The sequence below is a fragment of the Taudactylus pleione genome, unplaced genomic scaffold, assembly GCF_031769625.1.
Source record: "Taudactylus pleione unplaced genomic scaffold, aTauple2 ptg000095l, whole genome shotgun sequence".
NCBI classification, from domain to species: Eukaryota; Metazoa; Chordata; class Amphibia; order Anura; family Myobatrachidae; genus Taudactylus; species Taudactylus pleione.
The window spans coordinates 4,854,445-4,867,014 of NW_028284497.1; positions in this window are offsets into that span (position 1 = coordinate 4,854,445).

Below are 12,570 nucleotides of genomic sequence, written 5' to 3' on the forward strand. Positions count from 1 at the left end.
ACTCCAGTCTGTTCTCAATTCTGCTGCCCGTATCATCTTCCTCTCCAAATGTACTACATCTGCCTCCCCTCTCCTACAAGCCCTACACTGGTTCCCCTTTCCCTTTACAACCCAATTCAAATTTCTCACACTCACTTGCAAAGCCCTCACTTAATCCACTCCTTTTTACATCTCTGACCTTATCTCCATTCATACTCCCTCCAGCCCACTTCACTCCACAAATGAATGCCACCTCTTCTCCAAAATAATTACTTCTTCCAACTACCATCTCCAAGATTTTACCCAAGCTGCTCCATACCTATGGAACTCTCTCCCTCTGCCTATCAGACTCTCCACCTCTCTACAAAACTTCAAAGGGCTCTAAAGACCCACTTCTTTATCAAAGTCATCCAGTTCTCACCATAACCTACTGCTCCATGCTCTTTGCTCACTGTCTTCCCTATCTGTGTCACCCCTGTCTATCTGACCCTCCCTTTAGGATGTAAGCTCTCACGAGCAGGGCCTTCTTCCATACTTCCCTTATAACATCTACTCGCTATGCCTGCACTGGCACCCAACCCTTGGGTTCTGGCGCCCTGTTGCCTATTTGAGTATTTTGACCGCTGATGCAGCAATGTTTATACCATGACCAGAATGTTCTGTACTGTAAGTAAATATTTCTTGTTTTGTGCATTCTGTTTCTGTCTATGTACTTTATAAGGCACTGCTTAGCCCTTGTGGTTCATATATAAAGGATAATTATAATAATGACGAAGAAGATGAAGAAGACGAAGATGAAAGAACAAGAAGATTTATCATTCTGATCAAGAAATATTGTAATGAGATAATTACAGGGAGGGAAGTTCATCATCAAGTATTGTCCTTGACAAGATTGAGCTACCAAAATTGTGATATCAAATAACAGACTAGTAAAAGGGGCAGATCTTCCCCAGGATAGAAACAAGTATGAGTTAAAAATATGTTCCTTTCACCTTCCATTAGTGAGAGTTATATAATATGCATGTGTGCATGTTAGTGAAATCATAAGAGAAAGTCCCTCTAAGACTCTGGGCCTGATTCAGAGCCGGACGCTCTGACCAGAGCACTCGCTCTGAATCTGGGCCCTCCTACCTATTCTTGGAGCGGCCTCTTGGACGCTCGCATAGCTGTGGGTTACCACCCACAGCTTATGCGAGCGTCCATGATGATGGTCGCGATGGTCAAGACCATCGCGACCATCGGGCTTGCGACGATACCCTGCGGTAGGGCCTCGCTGCCGCAAGCCCAGGAGTGATTTTGGCTCTATCAGAGCCAAAATCACTCCCACTGACATCACTAGTGATGTCAGTGGGGCGGACCCAGACGGTAGGCGTTCCCATGGGAACGCCTCCGTTTGGCAGCCACGCCCCCGGCACGCCTACCAAAGGGAGCGTGCTGTCACTCACCATCGACAGCACGCGCCCTTTGGTGCGAGACCCCGAGCGACGGATTCCCCGTCGCTCGCCGGGTCTCGCGCATGCGCACGACGGAGCTCACTCGATCGTGCGCCTGTGCACTTAGGCACCATCGACCCGCTTGCGAGCGTACAGCGCTCGCGAGCGGGTCAGAATCAGGCCCTCTGCCAGTAAACTTTGCACAAGACAATTTCTTTACAATCAACAACTCTTTGACAGCACGGTTGGGATTCCAGCCCAGATGAAGGACACTTTGGGCTGGATTCAATTAGCCACGGAAATTTACCTTTTTCCTTGCGTTGTAGCATTGCAGATAACGCTCGTTAACCCATAGGTTCTAGGATAAGTACCCGGGCCAACCAATTAACCTGCAGTTAATTAGCACGGCTAATTGAAACCGGACGTTTACCTGTAAAAAGGTTTGAAATTTCATTGCATCTTGTCTGGGAGAAGGTTGCACCAGACTGAAAACATGCAGATTTTGTCTTAATTGCCAGGAACTCTGTTTTCTTATGGGTTGTTGTGTATTCTATTCTTCAATTACTTAACCTCTACCAAGTTATTCTTAACCATCATTATCCAAGCCTATAACCCCTCTTCTTGAGCTTCTTAACACTGTTATCAAACTAAGGAGCTTGGCTGTGTGATATGCTGGGTCGTATACAAATAGAAGCGATAACATACATTTCATCCTTCACATCCCCATTATCGTAGCAGACAAGGGAACTGTTAGAAGCTGTGTACCACAATCTTGCAATAAAAGCACTGATGTGTTTGCGGGACCTTGTGGACTTGAGATTACCACTTCTGCCACTTTAACTATAGCAGAGGCAGTTTGTTTAGGTTTAGCTTATGGTAAGTATGATCTTTCTCAGCAGTCCCTGCTCTCTACCCACCTCCTGGCCACAGCCACTCTCCTGCAGGCTATAAGTATATAAGGCAGGAAGTGAAGACATCCAGTGTTGGTGATATTTCTGTTACCTGAAAGATACTTGTCCAGCACACCTTGCTTCTGCCTGATAGATGTTATTGACCTAGACTGACCATGTTTTTTGCCTTTTGCCCTTGGAATGTTTACCAGATACCCTTCTGCCTGCTGTCTGCCCAGAACTTGGACTGTTTAGCCAGCTCAGACTACTTGCCTATCCCTGTATTATGCTTCTGTCTCAGTCCTTGTCTGTTACCTTGCACCTGTTGACTCGAGTTCACCTTCCAGTGTCCTACCCAAACCTAACCAACTACATCCAGTTCTTACCCAGGGGGTCGTGGCCTGTGGTAAGTCAGCAGTGAAGCCCAAACATCCTTGCAGTGGTCCTGGTAAAGACCTGACCCCTATTAGCCCTGCAACCCCAGGTTAATTAGTGTCAAACTGGACTGGTTACAACAAAAGCTCATGTACGGGAGCAAGAATCTTTACAGGCACTACATATAGCAGAGGGAATCCAAATTTGCTGTCAGAGCCTGAGGAGTAACAACCCTCATTGGACAATACCTGAGCGAAGGTATGTGAGTGAAATTTTTAGAGGTGTTGACACTGAGGGCCTCATTCAGAGGCGGTCGGAGGATGCAAGCGGTCGCTCAGAAACTGGGCGGCCGCTTGCATCCTGACCGCCTGCCTCTGTTGCGGTCGTTAGGCTGTGGGTTAACACCCACAGCTCTAACGACCGCTCCGGTGATGGTCGCGATGGTCAGAGACCATCGCGACCATCGGGGCTTACGACGAGACCCTAGGGTAGGGTCTCCCTTGTCGTAAGCCCCGGAGAGCTTCTGGCTCTGTCTGAGCCGGAAGCTCTCCACTGACATCACTAGTGATGTCAGTGGGGCCTCCCCTCAAATGGTAGGCGTTCCCATGGGAACGCCCCCGATTGGGCTGCCACCCCCCCGGGCCACCTTCCAAACGGGGCGAGCTGTCAATCAACATCGACAGCTCGCCCCCTTTGGATTGAGACCCGCTACGACCGGCGCTGTCGGTCGTAGCGGGTCTCACGCATGCGCACGACGGCACCGGCACCGTCATGCGCATGCTCTGTGGGGGGCCTTCGACCAGGTCCGAGCGCATCGGCGCTAACGACCGGGTCTGAATGACCCCCCGAGAACCAAAGGGGTGATGATCTGACCATGTAACTGGATTTATTATTAGGTCAGAGACTCCTATTGCTATCTGAAATACAAGATCAAAAATAATACTAATAATCATCATCATATTTATATAGCGCTGTTCTCCAATAGGACAAGACTATATCAAAAGTGTGACCAATTTTTATGTGTAGCAAAAGCAATAACTTGTGTGAGGCCCAGGGCATTTATTTTGCTTTGGAGATCTTGGCCAAAGTGTGAGAGTTTACCATCAACCCATGCATTGCAATCCACCAAGATAAGTAATTCTTGAGGCTCCAGAACTCCAGCAACAACATCTGCAATTTCTTGTAAAAATAACTTCCCCTCCTCAGCGATACACTCAAATTAGTTAGTAATTTCCACTTGGTAGATCCTAAGTTTTGAGAGCCTTTTTGAATCAGATAGCATCTCCACCTAACCTACAGTTCTATCTTGAGCTGTGGATCACAGAGTAATTTGTTGGGACTGCGTCTTCCAAGATAAGCAGTGCTCTAATACAGGCTAGATCTGATGATTCAAAAGGTCAGTAATTGTAATGTGATGCACAGTACTTTCACAGACACCATCTTGGATGATTGCCTCTGAGGTAGGAAACCCTCTGTTGTGTATGGTATCTTCGCTATTGCTGCTGCATTATTGAACACTGGTTATTGGAATAGTTATTTCTAATCAGAAATCATGGGGAAGATTCCATATCTTGCTGTCACCAGCATTCTTGACATATATTTGGTCCCGGCTGTCATAAGGACCGTAGACCATGTGAACGCTCTTGACAAGGACCCATGTTGTTACTGGTGTAATATGTGATCCATTGCTCCCCCCGCTCCTGAGCTACCAGCATGTTCATTACTTCCCTTTATGTATCCACACATTGCTATACTATCCTTGTTAATATGGTACTATGAGCAGATCAGAAAATAGAACAAGAAAAACTGCTTCACAAGATATCTCACAACATTTCTCCCGTCGTGGGTCAAAGACCTCAGTTACTTCACCTGTTATCTCCATACCTCAACCAATGATGGATCCCATGTCAGCCCCCTCAACGAAAGAGGACATACAATCCCTTCAGTCTATGATTTTGGACCTTAAAACCTCATTCACGACTGCTCTTCAATCGGCTATTGGTGAATTGAACTCTGACATCGCCGATCTGGAATTTCGTACTTCCCTGTTATAATCACAAGCAGGCACCCAACGGGATTTCCAAGAAAAAACAGGCAACAACATGGACTGCCTACACAGCGAACTAGAGTTTCTCTGAGATAAGACGGAGGATCTCGAAAACCGCGATAGACGGAACAATCTGCGAATCTGTAATATCCCGGAAACAATTGCAGCTTCTGACTTGGAAGCCTATCTCAAGAGATTATTTACTTCAATAGCTCCTTCATTGACTGCTGATTCCATACAGATAGAGGGCCTGATTCAGACCCGCTCACTAGTGCTGTGCGCTCGCAAGCGGCCCGATCGTTTGTGAACACGCATGCGCACGCTTCGTTCTGTGCGTGTGCAAACTACTCTGTGCAATCACAGCCTGCTCGCTCGCCCAGCAAAGACAGCCCAGTGAATGAGTGACAGGAGAGTCCGTGTGTGCATGGTAACAGGGGCAGGACACTAATAACAGGGGTGTGGAGGTGCGAACGCAGGCGTGCCTCGGTGTTTCAACGCCGTTTTTAAGGCGTGCATAATTAACAGGAAGCGTCATAGTACACGTCACATGCCTGTTTTTTACACTGAAGTCCTCGCAGTGCTTGCGGAAAGGTAAGGCAACCACAAGCGCTGCGATCGATAACGATGGTACTCGATGTACCAATGTTTTAATACACTTCCTGGAGATGACGTGCGCTAGTGGGAGTCTCAACATATGCTAATGGATTTCTGCATACACAGAGCGATCGTTCGCACAACCAATGTGGGTGTGCTTGTGCCTTGGCGAGCGATCGCTTCCCATGTCGTCACTTTGACAAATTTGCATACGCTGGATGCGAGCGATCGCATCTAGCGAGCGGGTCTGAATGAGGTCCAGAGAGAGCTCATCGGACATTGCGACCCAAACCTAAAGACACTGACCCTCCTAGGGATGTTATTCTTAAATTGCTGTCATTCCAGATCAAAGAACAGCATCACTATGGCCAGCAGGAATACCACCTCCTTTTTGTTTGATAGCTCCCATATACAAATATTTCAAAACTTGGCTCTGGCTACTTTAGCTAAACGTCGTAACCTCCAGGCAGTCAGAGCTACACTTCAGGACCACGGCTATAAATACAGATAGGGATTCCCCTTTCGTCTCTTGTGAACATTGAAGGCCGCCTTCATTCTATTCGCTCTGTGGAAGAGGGGACTCAACTGCTTAGAAAACTTCACTTGGCACCTACCCCTGGTCCTGTTCCTGGTCGTTCTGGAGCATCATCACCAACCTGACCTACTACCGACTTGGGTTTGAATATCTTTTGTTGCCTTTTATATGTCTAAAGTTAATTTTTTTTAACTGCTCTTTACAAGCTATTCTCTAATTTTTCCTATGTCTTAACTGATAACTGGAAGTTTACAAAATGTTTTGTATGTCGTTATCTTTTATTGCTGTGGCCTTGCCTAGCATACAGGTAAAGATATTTTACTAAAGAGCTTAGTTTAGTCCTACCAGTATTGATGTTTTTCATCCTGATTTATTGTGTACTGGAACACACTCATAATATTATCTGTGTATGTTGTGTTTATACCTGTACATGCAGTGGCAAACGCAGGATTTCTAGAGGGGGGTTTCCAAATGCTTGATTTTAGAGTGAGTGTGGCCAGTCCATGAAGAGGGTAGTATTAGCACTTAACCAGCTTTAATATGCATCATACAAAGTGTATTGTGTGTCATAATTGAATGCATGTACAGGACCAGTGATCACAGTAAGCCATTAAATGTGGCAGTAGGGCTATCCTGCCTAAGCTGAATGTTTTTATTTTAGATGTGGGCACCATTCCACAGTATTAGTGCAAGTGCGGGAGTCTGGGAGCAACCTAGCACTGCCCTGGACATATATGTACATATTGGGCTCTATAGCAGCACATCCTTAATAGTGAATGTTTTCCAGATCTCCTAGTTGATGCACAGGTTATTTATTACTAGCTGATACATGTTAAAAGATCCACAGGTAGTGCTAATTATTTTATTTGTGATATTGAGAATAACATGCAGCACTTGTAAAATTATATTATATTACTATTTCTATTGTAGTCATGGTGTGGGCTGGGGAGAGGGGGTTTCCAGGCAGACGGAAACCCTCCCTGCGTTTGCCTATGACATGTACACTATATGTTTTTTTTCTATTGCTACTAGCTATGCCTCTTTACCTGTTAATATAATGTTTCACAGTTTTAGTGTCTATTATGGCCCTATCATTGGACCTAACATCTTTTCGTTCCTATTATTATCTGTTGTTCAGTATTAATCAATAATTACTATATGTAGCTCTTAGGGGGGAGCGGTGGTACTCCCACTTGTCACTCCACCCCCCAATCTAGAGATTATAGTTAAATATACTAATTGGGCTTTTTAGTAGGCCTCTTATTAACTATATTATTCAATCCCACCTGTGAGCTCCCACCCCTGCGGAGCTCTACCTTTGTGGCCGACTATCCAGTTCTGTAGGATATTTCCGTCCGCTTATTTAGACTTTATTTTCCTTTTCTTCTCTTTATTTTTTTCTTTTCTCTTCTCTTACCCTTCCTGCTCCAACCTCTCCCTTTCAACGGATACTGGAGTTTTTTTTTGCTAATTATCTAGTCGTTGTTTGAATCCTCGCTGCGATGCATCTAACGAGTTTATCCATTAACACAAAAGGTCTTAATACACCCCAAAAGCGCTCACATCTTCACAGGACCCTCCGTAAACTGAGAGGAGATATTATTTTTTTACAAGACACCCATTTGAAAAATGATTCGCACCCGTCATTATCCTCCAAAACCTTCCCAATGGTATGGTACTCCAAGCATACCTCTAAACATAATGGCGTGGCAAATTTGCTCAGAAATTCCCTCCCTTTTCAATTTTTAGATTCCAAATGTGACTCTGAGAACAGGTATATTATGCTACTAGGTAAGATTGGTCATGAGAAGATTACATTAGCTAACATATATGCCCCTAACACTGGCCAAACCATATTTTTCCGTAAATTTTTTCATAATCTGAGTCTCTATCGTAAAGGCAAACACTGGTGGGCGGAGATTTTAAGATGACTCTCGCTCCTCATCTGGACAAATCAGGCTCCCCCTCTCGTAGAGATATATCAACCCCATCCTTAGCACTACAAAAAAATATAGCCGAAACTGGGCTATTCGATTTATGGCGTTTTCTTAACCCTACCACCCGAGATTATACCTTTTATTCCATACCCCATGATGTGTACTCCTGTATTGATTTATTTCTTTGTTGTACCTCTCTCACAAACTGCAATTCATTCCGAGATAATTTCTAACACTTGGTCAGATCACTCAATTTTGTCAGTAACATTTGACCTATTAGAATCTAAGAATGGTAGATCTCCAAGGAGACTTTATTAAAAATCCCCCAGTGTCAAGAATTGATAAAATCAAAAATTCAGGATTACTTCGTCCTTAATGAACAAAGGGATTGTACTGTTTCGACGATCTGGGTGGCCCATAAAGCAGTCATACGAGGATCGATTATCTAATATGCCTCTCGTAGGAAAAGAGAACAGGAACAACAGATCATCCTCCTGACTAATTCCATTGCAGATCTAGACAGGGAACATAAGCACACTCATTCCAAGAAAACTCTTGCCCAACTTTCTAAAGCAAGATCTGAACTGCAATCTCTCCAAGCTGAAGAGGTTGAGTGATCTCTGCACTGGGCTAAATAAAAATTCTATGACAAAAGCAATAAGGCTCATACCTTGTCGGCTAATAAACTTCGTACTAAAAAAGCTGCCAAGGCCATCTACTCAATTAGAGACCACACTGGCTGTTTAACCTATCACCCTAAATGTATCAACAAGGTTTTCATGGATTATTATAGAGCTCTATATAACTTGAACCCACCTGCTGACCCATCCTCTCATGCCACCGAGTCCCAACTGCATTTAGACTCCTGTGCCCTCCCTCAAATTGATACATCTGCTCGTCAGCTCCTAAATAATGATATCTCAGTTGAGGAAATTGAAGCGGCACTTAAAGTCCAGAAACCACCCAAGGCTCCAGGCCCAGAAGGATATTCAATGGCCTACAGTACTACAAAACGTTTGTCCCTCAGCTGTTACCATACATGGTTCAACTATTTAATGGAGTCATAAACTGAACCCCGTTCCATACTGACTCTTTGGCTTCTCGCATTATAGTTATTCCCAAACACGGTAAGGACCCTTCCCTTTGTACCAACTATAGGCCCATTTCTTTAATAAATACCGATCTTAAATTATTTACCAAGGTACTTGCTACTAGATTAAATTCTGTGTTGATCATCGATTCTGATCAAGTGGGCTTTATGCCAGGATGCCAGGCCTCAGACAACACAAGACGCACTATCAATTTGATCCATCATATTATTGTTTCCAAAATACCTTATGTAGTTCTAGCACTCGACGCTGAGAAGGCGGTTGATCGCATTTCATGGCCCTTCTTATTCTCTACTCTCTCCTCATTTGGATTCAGGGGCCACTTTATTACAGCTATTAAAGCCCTCTATTCCTGTCCCTCTTCTATGGTTCTGACAAATGGGATCTGTTCTCCCCAATTCACTCTTACAAACGGTACACGACAAGGGTGCCCATTATCACCCCTTATATTTGCCCTGTGTATCAAACCACTAGCAGCCCAAATTCGAGCTAATACTGATATTCAGGGCATTACAGTCGGTCAAAACCATTATAAAATATCCCCCTTCGCGGATGATGTCCTCCTGACCCTTTCCAATCCGTTAATATCCCTTCCTAATCTTCAAAAGGAACTTTCCATTTATGGTTCCTTATCGGGTTACAAAATTAGTCATTCTAAATCGGAAGCTTTCGCTTTACATATCTCTTCCCAACTGCAGACCATGTTAACGTCTACATTTACTTTTCTTTGGAGACCATCCGCTATAAAATATCTTGGGATATCCATCACTAAAACTTACTCTTCTCTGTATCAGGCTAATTTTGTCCCTTTGATTAATATTTTGATACATGATCTTCAGAACTGGGATCAGATGTATATCTTGTGGTTTGGTAAATGCTCTCAAAATGAACCTTCTCCCCCATTTATTATATCTTTTCCAGACCCTTCCAATCTCGGTACCTCACTTCTTTACAAAAACTCTGTAACAGATTTGTATGGGCGGGCTGTAGGCTCCGTATCAAGAGATCAATTCTAAGCAAAAGTACAATCACAGGGGTCTTGGGACTCCCTATTATACAGTCCTACTATGAAGCATGTCATCTTAATCATATCCTATCATGGCATTCTGACCCAGAAGTTAAAAAATGGGTTGCTATTGAGAATTCCTTGACTCAATGTGGTACGCTTAATACTTTGGTTTGGCTTCCCAAAAATTGTAGGCTGGCGTCAGTGTACTCTGTCCCTACTATCAATTTTTCTCTCCAGCTGTGGGACAAAGTACGCATCACTTATGATCTCTCTCCTTGTCTGTCCCCACTAACCCCAATATGGGACCATCCACAATTCTCTTCAGGGTGTGATAGGAAAACGGTAGCTCCATGGCAGGCTCGAAGTGTAGATAGATTTATCCATTCCATATCAAAGGTGACTTTGCTCCTTCTTCATTCCAGGACTTCGAAGATCGCCTAAGCTTCCCCTCCTCTTGTTTATTCCAATATTTTCATATTATTAGTTTTATCTGCTCCCATTCTAAATCTTCTTCACTACGCAAACCTACCTCATTTGAACGTTTGTGTTTATATTCAATTGGGAGGAGAGGGAATATTTCAACAATTTACAATTCAGTTTTGGCCCCTGATCGTCCTCCATGTGAATCGCATGACTTATTGTGGGAATCTGATCTTGCTGTGATTTTGGTTGATGATCAATGGAAAGAAATTAGACTACGTACTGCCAAAGCCTCTATCAGTGTTTCACTACGCGAAACTTGCTATAAAGTATATACCAGTCGGTATTTAGTCCCTAGTAAACTCCGTTCCATCTTTCCTGCTACGTTCAAAATGTGTTGGAGTCTCTGTGGTAATTTTTCCAAATTTGGTGGTCTTGTCCCTCTATCCGCCTTTTTTGGTCCCATGTCCACCAAGTGATTAATCAGGCTCTTGGTACAGGATTTACATTAGATCTAGTCTCAACATTATTGAATGCACCACTCATTGGTGTCTCCAAAACCCAGGATAAACTGATTACACATATTTGTAATGCCGCTAAAACCCTTATAGCCAAACACCGCCCACCTTCAAAAGATGATCTTATAGCTAAAATTAACTATATTGCATCAATGGAATATATTTCCAGTTTACAAAATAACTCAGTGACGAAATATCATTTGATTTGGTCACCATGGTTCCATTCTCAGGCCCGCTCTACTCCTGGAGTCCGTTGATTACTCTACCTAAAACCCTCTTCCTTCCTCTCACTCTGAATTCCCCCCCCCCCCCCCCTCTCTCGTTTTTTTTTTTTCTATTTGTTTCTCTTTCTTTTCTTCTTCTCTTCTCTGTTATAATATAAAATTTTGGGGGCGACATGGATTATAGTATTCAGTAAATTATCGGTGTTACTTTTGCTAATTTCGGCTAATATATTAACTACCGAGATGTTTATGCTGTAAAATTATACATTTTGATTGTCTTGAATATGAAATAGATTGAAACACAATGTATTCTGGGTTTTTTTTGCATTTTTATGATGTCCTCCAATAAAATATTTTGTTTTAAAAAAAAAGGCCAGTAAATGCAGCAGTCTTGTTTCTTATAGCTCTCGCATTACAAAACGACAGACCTGATTGGACATACCTCAGAGTCTGAGGTAGTATTTTGTATGTCCAGCGCAGGGCTATGAGGATGGCAGTCACAAGGGAAGAATTCACATTTAGGGAATAGGTAATAGTGTCAAAAAGGGGTTATCACTGCTTGATACATGTACCCCACTGTGACATCTAAAACATTATAGGTTTGCAACAATATACTCATATCTTAAAGTGGTAAACTTCTTATGGACCTATCCTTTTTCTGTGATGTTCTGGGTTGTTTGTGGACCCGGGGTGGTAGCAGGAGCGATCACAGAAGCAGATTTGAAAATAAAACTAGGATTTTTAATAAGTGCTTGAGTAGACATATAATGGCAATAAATAAAAGTCCAGGAATATATAAATGTGCACAAGAGTTCTGTGGTGGGAGTAAAAGGGTTAATGTCCAAGTAGAAACAATTAGAGCTGTCCAGGTGTGCAGGTAGTGAATCTAAAAATAATCAAACCAGGTATGCAGGTAGTGAACTGAAAATAAACAAGCCAGGTATACAGGTAGTGAACTGAAGCGCAGGATGTCAGCAGGCTCAGGCACTCAGGTATGGGCAAGGGTGATGGAAGAAGCAGGGTAGTCCAGTGGGAGCTAGGAGCCAACAGGCAGACTGGCAGACAGCGAATTCACAGGAACAGGAAAGCACAGAGAACTCCCTCTCAGCTAGGCTGAGATACACGTTGCACTGGCAAAGAAGGAAGGCACTGACCCTTCCTAAATACCCCATGCCGTGCTGTTACTGGCCGGAGGGAACATGTGACTCACCAGGATTGGCCAGCCGCATCACATGGCAAGAAGGCAAGATGGCGGCGCCCATGCCAAACGGAATAGAGACGCCGCCAGGCATTACCAGCGCAGAGTAACAACAGGCCCGCACAACAACGCGCGCAGCTAAAGCCCCCCGCCAGACACCAGCTCCGCCACCAGATAGCCCGCGCCACAATGACCTCACAGGTAACACTCGCCTAGCGCCATGCTGAAATACCCTGACCGTGACAGTACCCCCCCCTTTTGGGGTGGCCTCAGGACACTCACCAGGCTTCTGCGGATGGGCA